We start from the raw sequence: 10,212 nt of genomic DNA on the forward strand, positions 1-10,212 counted from the left end.
TACACAGTCCCAAAGCCGGAAGCTACCACGGAGAAGGGAAAATGGCATAAGTGCGAATGGAGCGCGGAAGGATGGAAAGGAAAGGGGGAGCTCACGCCGTGGCACCTTCTTTTATCTAAAGCAGTGGTTCTCACAGGAATCCTGGACTAGCAACATCTCCTAAGAACTCGTTAGAAATGCAAATTACCGGGCTCTACCTCGAAGCTAGGTTAACTAGGCACACTTGGGGCCAACAACCTGTTTTAACAAGCCCTCCGGGTAAGGTGATGCATGCTCGCTCAAGTTTCAGAAGCACTAAGGCTTCCCTTCCAGAGGCTCCACTGAGCCTGTCTAGAAAGGGAGATTGCTAAGCAGGGTCAAGGACACGGGACAAAAATGCGGCTGCAGCACGCTGAGAAGTTGGTGTCCAGGCGAAGCGTTGAGTAGTGACAGCAAAAGGACGGTTGTGTGGGGGCGTCGCTTTTTGCTGGGGTCATGGTAGGTTAGAGAACCGCTGTTAGAAATGATGGAGGCTAAGTTGCCCGGAAGCAGCAGGAATCCTCAGGCTGAGGTCCGGGAGATCTGCTTAGCTTCGGCTTGGGTCAGGGAGGACAGAGGGAAGGTGTCTGACTTTGTTTGAAAACCCCTAGATTGTTAATCACTGGCCTCGTGTTACGACCACTCTCTCCAGAGCACCCCGGAGTAAGGCCTTTGCCTTTGGCCAAGAGACGCATAAACACACAATCAGAATCCAGGTTTTAGCCTCGGGTCCTTTCTTCCCTCTCCTCTCTGAAATTTTCACCCAAGTCCCAAAGCTTGGGCGGGGCAGCTGAGCAAACCCAGAAGGTTGACGCAAAGCAAAGAGCAGTTTGCTCTGCTAGGATTCCTTCTGCAAAAAATCAAGAGACTGTGGAATAACACTGGGCTATTTTAGCTTTCTACTCAAGTACTGCTGGTGGTGCAAGTTAATTCCCCTACAGTTAGAACGTCTTCTAAATGCATTAGGGTGTATTTAGTTAAATAGCAAGGAACTCAGGCACACGCTGGATCCCTCTAATCCGCCTGCCGCCGGCAGGGTTCAGATTTGTGGTTGAGGTTACGGCTCCCTCCCTGCAGTTGACTGGGAGTGTGTAAGAGCGGGAGAAGTGGAAAGGCATTTTTAAACACACAGTTGGATCCCCCCCCCCCCCGGTGGGTCTTACATAACCTGTGTTTGTGGAAGCTAAACTGGTGTAGGGACACAGCATGGTCCTAGACTAATGAGCCATTCACAGACTGGGGTGGTAATAGACAGGCTAAGATACAGATGTAGATATAGATATAGATATAGATATAGATATAGATATAGATGATATAGATATATAGTGTTTATATATGTTTTATATATATAACTCATAGATTGCAATCCTAGACTCTAACATGATATGATAAATCCATCAACATCATTAACAGGAAATACTTCAAGACTTCAGATCTATATGTTCTTTTGCACATCATCAGCTGCCCACATCTCGCCTCTGGGTATTGATATAAATCTCTGTTTCCCAGCATTTCCCATCTAGTATAAATATCTCTGTTCCTAATTACTCCTCTGTGGGTGTATTAGCTCACACTTCCCAAAGAGGAAACTCTTTTGGACTCCATTAAGACGCAGTCACACAATTACTGGTAGAACTTCCCCGTTTATTTCCATCTGCAGACTTAATTAAAGTGACATTTATCTTTTCTTCTTTGTGCTTAAGTGTATAGCATTATAACTTCTGGATTATTTTAATCATTGTACAAAAAATTCGGGAAAGTGTCAAGCCTCTGGCTTCCACACTTGTCTTAATCTTCTAGCTTAAGTTTTTATTTTACAGAGGAAGAAACCACGACCCAGAGAGATGAAATGCCTGGTCCAAGGTGACACAGTGCTTTAGAGGCTGCGCTGAGCCTAGAATCAAGCCTTCTGACCCTATAGCAAGAGCCCCTTGTAAATAATGGAAAATAATCTGATGTTGGCTAAGAGCTGTAACAACAGGCAACTTCCAGTGATCTCTCTTGCCACCGCTGATTTCACAGCACTGGAGAGAGAAGAAACCCCTGGCAACAACTTGCAACAGCTCCTAATCAAAATACAGTTGAGCAAAGCGGAGTGGCACCGTATGGACTGACTAGCCCTAAGGAATGTGCCGGCAGATTGCAGCAAGGTGCCAATACAGCATTTTAAAAGTGTTTTGCAGACAGAGTCCATATGTTGTAACCAAACTGCAGGATTTCACAGGTGAGCAATAGGAACCGAAAGTCTTCAATGTCACACAAAGGGCTTCTTTTTGTTTGTCTCATCGCAAAGATCCCATCTTCAAGCGGAATCATGTGTCCTTCTTTCATGAGGCCCTGTTATTAGAGTGGTGTTGTCTGTGAGAACCAGGGGTTCCAATACCCAGAGGTGTATGCTGACACCTAAGTCATAGCTCTGAAGCGAATGGATGCCAGCTGAGCTGCAGGTGTATTCTAGTGTAACAGCATCCAACATGAAAGTGAAGACTTAGAAATCTGATGTATTAGGAGGTGATGGTTTGTAATTACTACTGGCTCACTGAAGGATTCTTTGATCAAGCACCCCTCCTTTGAAGATTTTTTAATGTAGTTTCACAGTAGTGTAATTACATGTAAACTCTCAGAAATGTGTTAGAAATAGGTCCGGTCTGACTTAATGTTGGATCCCTTATGTGAAAATAACCTACCCACTACTCTCTAGGGGAATGACTTTTCTCCCCATCTCCAATTTTTGTTTCCGAGATAACCCCAGCATGGGTTGAAGGTGAAATCTGAGGATGCTGAAGGGGTACCTCTGATGGACGAACAGGAGCAAAGAAGAAAGAAAGGGGCCAGACCCTGCTTTCCACCTTGGCCTCCAGGATTGGTCTCATTAGAAGCAGTTATCTGTCAGAACTGTTTCCTCCTCCCAGACCCATTTCCCAAGCGTCACTCTCTGCTTGCCCTCAGAGCCCTGCTCCAGCTCTAAATATTCACACATTACTACTCGATTCCTTTGCGTTCACAAAGTCCTTACACTTATAACCTCCCTCCTTCTCCTCTTCTCCCACCCCCTCCCCAATCTAAGTTGACATAAAGGAGAATAGACAGCAGGATATTGTATAGAGAGACATTGCTTAGACTCTGGACCCAGACTACCTGGAATTTAATCTTGCCTCATGCTAGCTATATGACCTTGGGAAAGTTATGTAGCCTCAGTCTCCCCTTCTGTAAAATGGGGATAAAAATGATCTACTTAATAGGGCTGTTATAAGGGTGAGATGAGTTCCTATTTGAAAGTCAGTAAAATGATATCCAGCGTGGAACGAATGCCATATGGGGTTTATAAAGTAAATAAATGTTTTTCTCTCCTTCTGCTTTCATTTATAGTAAAAGTTCTAGGTGGTGATCATCACTAATGTTCACCAATATCCAGTTGCCTTCGCCACCTTCTTGAAGTTTGTTGTGGCCATAAACTAGTTCTGGTCAATGAAATGTGAATGGAGGTGATGTGTGTTACTTCCCGGTAAAAGCAAGTAAGAGCCAGAACTCAATCCTCAATGCTCCTCTTCCCCTGACTCACTGACAACGGAATGCCAAGCAGCACAAGGAAAACAGCTGCCCAAAAGAGTCACCTAGACCCTTGGTGACATCCTACAAACAGGAATTTAAGCCTTCGTTAATTAAAACCCACAGATTCTGGCATTGTTTGTTACTGTACCCTAACCTAGTCTATCCTGACTGATACAGGTTATGAACTTGCTTTAGGTACAGGAAATTAGGGGAACAATAATTCCTTGGCTACAAATTAGAATCACCTGCGGGTTTATAAAAATCCCAACTTTCAGGACACAGCCCTCAGACCAAGTAAATCAGAATTTCTGAGCATGAGACTCAGACATCAGTAATTTCAAAGTTCCTGAGGTGATTTCACTGTGCATCAAGGTTGAGAACCGCTGTCCTAGAGCAACGCTGCACTCTGCAGGAATCTCTGGGATTTAGATGTCATGCCAAGATTGTCAACTCCCAAAGATCAGACCTTCAGTTACACCTACCCAGCCAAGACCCAGCTCCACTATATCCAACTTTGAGTTTCTCCATACTTGTACCTACTGAGCGTCTCAGGAGACAATTTCGAAATCTCCAAGATGGATGCATCATAAATTCAAGGCCTCCGAACCCCTCACTTTCTCAATGCAGCCCAGTCCTTCTACACATTCCTTGTCAACCGTCCCTTCCATTCTCTGCAGTAGCTTTTTCAAAGCTTCTCCTCTGTCTTCACACCTAAGATGTCACCCTCTCACCTCACAGTCTCAGATGACTCAAAGAACAGATCATGCTGTCAATCCTTAGACTTCCTGCTTTGCCTCTCTCTCTTCCTTTTCTTCTTTCTTCGAGGTGAATAGGAAGTGATTTCCTGCACCATCCCTCTACCAGTGCTCTGCGTCCTACTCACTAGTGCCTCTGGAGGATCTCATGTTACTAATTGCTTTCTTATTCCTTGCTCTTCAATATTTCATATGCTTTAAGAATGCTTTCTTGGGGCACGTGGGTGCCTTAGTCCGTTAAGCATCTGACTTCAGCTCAGGCCATGATCTCGCGGTCCGTACGATGGAGCCCCACATAGGATTCTGTGCTGACGGCTCAGAGCCTGGAGCCTACTTTGGATTCTGTGTCTCCTTCTCCCTCTGCCCCTCCCCCGCTCACACTCTACCCCCCCCCCACCTCTGTCTGTCTCTCTCAAAAATAAACATTAAAAAAATTTTAAGAATGCTTTCTTAACTTGCTGTTCCCTCTAGCTTTTGTTCTGTCTCTCCCATCCTTTCATGTCAATTTCTCAGAAGAGTGGTCTGTAATAAGTGTCTCCATGTCCTTGCCTCCTTTCCACTCCTTTACCCACCGTGGGTTGGCCTCCACCCCACTATTTCCCTCACACTGCTTTCCCAAAGGCCATCTTTCACGTTGCCAAATCCAGTGAGGCAATGTTGTTTTTAATTTTACTCGACCTGCCTATAACATTTGGTCCTGTTACCACTCCTCTGTTCTTGAAACATTCTCTTACCTTAGACTGACTGGTTTGAATACTGATTTTGTGACCTCAGCATTTTAATTAACCTATCTGTGGCTGAGTTTCTTTATCTGTAAAAATAGAATAGTAATAGGGCCTACTTCATCTGGTTGATTCAAGAATTAAATGAGATCGTAGAGGTGGACAGTCTTGTATCCACATTTCTGAAACTGAAAACTTTGAAATCCTGGACTTTTTTTCCCACAAATTTGTCACAAATGTATTTGCCAGAAAAGCCTGACATGAATTATCATGAGGCTATCTGTATTCTTCCTTTATCCCACTTGCTGTGAATATTGACAAGTTTTGCTGCATAGATATTAATGTGTTTGATCACAAGGATCGCCACCCCGAACTCTGATCGGGGAGCTACAAATATACAGAAATCCACAAATTTCTGAATTCCAAGACACAGATATCGTTCCTGCAACTCTAGACATGTATACCTATGTGCTGACTAGCTCTCTCTGCATGGCAATTCCACAGGGATTCCCTAATTCAACATATCCAAAATGTCCCCCCCCCCAGTGTTTCCTATCTCAGGAATGCCACCTCCAGCTCCTCCCCCACCCCTCCCGAGTTGTCCAAGTTACTAACTTGAATTCTTCTTTATCCTTATCCCCCACCTTCAATGCTGCTCATTCTCCTCCCGTGCATCTCTTAAAAGTATCCAGCACCCATTATCACTGCTGGCACTCCTTAAGGTCAGGGTGCAGCCAGGGTTGAGAGTTATTGTATCCCTAATTTCCTGTACCTAAAGCAAGTTCCTAATCTGCATTAGTCAGGAAAGCCTAGGTGATGGTGCAGTTACAGACGGTGCCAGAATTCATCTTGCAATTGCACTGCGGCAACAGTCCTCTGAACTTGCCCTGCTCCTTCCGGTCTTTTCCTGTCCTACGCCTCTCCAGCTCCATTTCTGAACTCTACGCCAGTCCATTTTTCACCCTTTACTTCTTAAGGCATAAATCTATTTGTGTCACCCTTCTAAGTTCCCCTCTACCCTCAGGTGAAAGTCCAAAGCCCTTAGCTGGCCTTTTTCTAGCCATCCCTGTCTGACTCCTGCTTGCATAGTTATTCTCGACCTATCACTTCCTATTGCGACCCCACATCCTCATCCGTCTTGGTTCCCTAGAGCCCCTTCTATTCCTTGTACTTACCTCCTTCACCTATGTCCTGTGTCACCAGGCATATTCCTTCAGATCACAGATTAGACATCATTTCCTCCAAAAGGTGTCTTTGACTTCCAAGACTTGAAAAAGAGCCCTTTCTGTGTCTTCTCCTCATGCCACCATATGCTTTCTTTACTGCAGTGGCTGTCTCGCTGTTGGAAAGAAAAGATTACAAATACAGTTGAAACCCTAGATACGTCCTCGCCAGGGCTGCTACTAGCTACTTTGGCATCTTGGTGAGAATTAGGAAAAGATGTTTCCTGTGGACGGTCACAGAACTAAAGCGGGGACACCAGTTGGTGAGATGATTATGGGCTGGATTTTGCCCTTGATGGGTCCCTTGGTGGGAAGAAGAGGTAGGCTTTCTAGGAGAGAGAACTAGAAAAAAGGAAAAGCATAATAATAGCAAAGCTTATGATGTGTGACAAAAAGTAGATAATTCAGACTTAATAAAGAGAATGGGAGGTAGGATTGGAGGCACAGTTAGGGACTCATTGGACCAGCTTAAGGAGCTTGGGCACATTCTGTAGCTAGCAAAGACATGTTTTGAGTGAATAAGGGACATGGTATTCTAGGAAAAGGAACCTGTATTTAATGGGTGTGCGAGATGCTTTGGACACTCATCACCAAAGAAAATGTCTATAACTCCATATGGTGCTGGATGTTAACTAGACTTATGGTGATCATTTCACAACATGCACAAATTCGAATCGTTATGTTGTATGAACAGAAATTAATATAATGTTATATGTCAGTTATACTGCAGTTGTTTTGAAAAAGATGCTCTGGAGAGAAAACAAGACCAGGATTGGAGAAACCAGATGAGGAACCCCTGCATATGAGGACATTTTTTTTTATTTTTTTTCAACATTTTTTATTTATTTTTGGGATAGAGAGAGACAGAGCATGAACGGGGGAGGGGCAGAGAGAGAGGGAGACACAGAATCGGAAACAGGCTCCAGGCTCCGAGCCATCAGCCCAGAGCCCGACACGGGGCTCGAACTCACGGACCGCGAGATCGTGACCTGGCTGAAGTCAGAGGCTTAACCGACTACGCCACCCAGGCACCCCTAAGGACATATTTTTGAAACATTAATAAGGGCTCTCTTCCCAAATCTCCATATTTACCAATAGTCTCTTGCTGCCATTACACTGTCACTCCTCACAACAGCTCACCTGTTCTGGCTTTTGAATTTCAAAAGTGTAGGCATTGGAAAAACAGAAATGCAATAAGCAAAATGTTATAAATAAGGCTATGTGTATTCTTACCAGGTGCCAGGTACTGTTCTAAGTACATGTATTTATTTTTCATTTAATCTCCCTTAATTCTAATAGAATAAATTAGAATTTCATTGACTCCAATGAATATTTGTTGAGCATTTATGTACCAAGCACTACAGTAGGTGTCTACATTGTTCCCATTGAACCAAAAATGACACTGAGGCACGGAGGAGTTAAGTCACTTGCACAAGGTCTCAAAACTGATAGGTGATATAGCCAGGATTATGTACCCAGGTATTCTGTTTTCAAAGCCCAAATTCTTAACCCTTCTGTTGATCCAGTGCACTATATGACTTCCCAAAAGATTTGGGAAATAACTAATAAGAACCAGTTTTCTTATATATTCTCACTTCCAGCCTAGATGAGAAAAAATTCCTCTGTGCTAAGAGAAGTGAAACAAGCTGGAGAGAAACCAAAGAGTAAGAAAGTCCTTTCTCTACTACAATGTGGACAGAGCCCTGGATTTCCAAGGGAAATAAAAAATTAAAAAAATAAATGATAAGTTTACAGGAGTCCAGACAGAGAAGATCTGCTCCATTTCCTGGGTAGAATTCCAGGGAGGCAACAGGACCCTAGGGAAGAGATTGCTGAGTTGAGTGACTAGAGAACTGTGATCTTAATTAGCATAGAGAAATTCCCCAGACCTTGGTGGGCATGTGCACTTGAACATGGTGAAATGATTCTCACATGCCCTAGAGGTCCACAAGGAAACAGAGAAAGTGAAACTCAGTGAAATTAAATCACTTTATATTATTGGTTTTATCTACCTGTCTCCCTCACTACATCGTGAACTCCTTAAGGTCAGAGATCAAGTCTTCTGCATATATGTTTCTTTAGCTCTGATTCAGTGCCTAGAACACGCAGGCTACAGAACAAATTGATTTGTTAATTATTCAATGTTGTTGGGAACATTTTAGTGTAGAATTAAACATTTTAATTTCTACCCACACTTCACACCATACACCACCATAAATTCCAAATATGCTACTAAGTTAAGCATGTAACAATTATGCAAAATAGGCTTCTAAATTATTTTTGAAGCACAAGGAATTATAAATAACAAGGTAAAGCAGGTTTGATTACATCAAAAACCTATCACCTGCACACACACAAAAAGCATAATGTAGATGAAGAGGAATTTGAAGGAATGGGGAAAATTATTCATAATTCATGTGATTGTGACTACAAGAAGAATAATTCCTCAAATGTTTTGTTGCTATTTATAATGTGATAGCTACAGACATAAACACTTTTAAGTTTAATCTGAATTATTTATAATCTGCACTTTCTCCATCACTTTGTTAAGTTTCTATAATCAACAAAACGATAAATCAAACCCTGATTTGTGCATTAGCTGATTTCCATAGCTGACTTCAAGTTTCCAATGTGACATCACCAAACACGAGGTTGGAAAATGATGCGCATAGCACGCCATGATACAGAATTTCCACCTTATAGATATTACAGTCATAAATAATGTCAAGAATATAGATAACAGTAAAATGTAGTAACATAATTTAGGAAGTGATGAATTTGGTGTATTGTGCTCATTTTTAATGTAATTTATTTCATTGCAAATTAATATAATTGAATCTTTATTAGTGACTGTGTTTCACAACCCACTCACGAGACCCTTGAAAATTTTAAAGTTGCACTAGCAGGTGCAAGCTGGTTCCAGCAGCCCCACAGAACACAGGGCTGCCGCTGGTTGGACATTTCCCCGACTGGACAGAGAAGGCCAGCCTACAGAATGAAGGTTACTCCCCAGGGGAAGCCCTGCGGGGAGGGACCAACAGAAAGGATTCTGCCCAGGGATTTTCTCAATTTTCTTTTTTTGCTCCAGCTAGATGGAGCTGAGTTTTTGTTGCCACCAAACGGTTACGAAATGTGAAAGGCCCTGTTTATTTACAGGGCTTTATTACTTCCATTTCTTAAAATAGCTGCACCCAGAGGGTATCACCTCTGTTTTACAGGTGAAGTATTTTGGTTATTAAATGCTGTCTCATTTAATCATCAGAATAATCCATAAGATGTCTGGATGCCTGTTTTTCTTTGTTCTCATTTTTCTGATAAACTGTGGGATGTGAAAAGGCTCCTGCTCCAAGGTGGGAGTCAAGTCCAGTTCTGTCTGACTGTGAGGCTGCTTCCTCAGCCTGCATTCTCAGCAAATGCAGGGTTACTTAACAGTAAATAGATCCGTATCTATAACGTGACTAAGCTTTCGACCTAAAGAACAGAAAAAAATGTATTCATTGGCTTCCTCCACCCTCCACAAAATAGCCATTCGCATCATTGGCAAATATGTAAATTCTAGCTTATATCTATTTTTTTCTTTATCATCAAGATAAATGAGAATACCAACCAATATTCATGTTGGAACTACATTATCATCAATGACCATTGCAGGTCATCCACAGAGTCAAGAGTTAGGCAAAAATCCTTGAAAGTATCCTGTAAGAATCAATGGGCTGGTGCTGAATATTTTAATATTACTTGCAAATTACATGCTACACACATTTTACATCAACAGGATGTATAATAAACTTAAGTATGTGTGCATATATATATGGATATTGATATATATATATATATATACACATTTTTTTAAGTCAACCAGAGTCAGCCATAAACATTTACCCACATGCTAGTGCCTAAATTCATCAATTCTGAGTTTAGCAATGCCAGTTCAAACAGAAA

This window comes from Prionailurus bengalensis, chromosome B3 (assembly GCF_016509475.1).
Source record: "Prionailurus bengalensis isolate Pbe53 chromosome B3, Fcat_Pben_1.1_paternal_pri, whole genome shotgun sequence".
Lineage (NCBI taxonomy): Eukaryota > Metazoa > Chordata > Mammalia > Carnivora > Felidae > Prionailurus > Prionailurus bengalensis.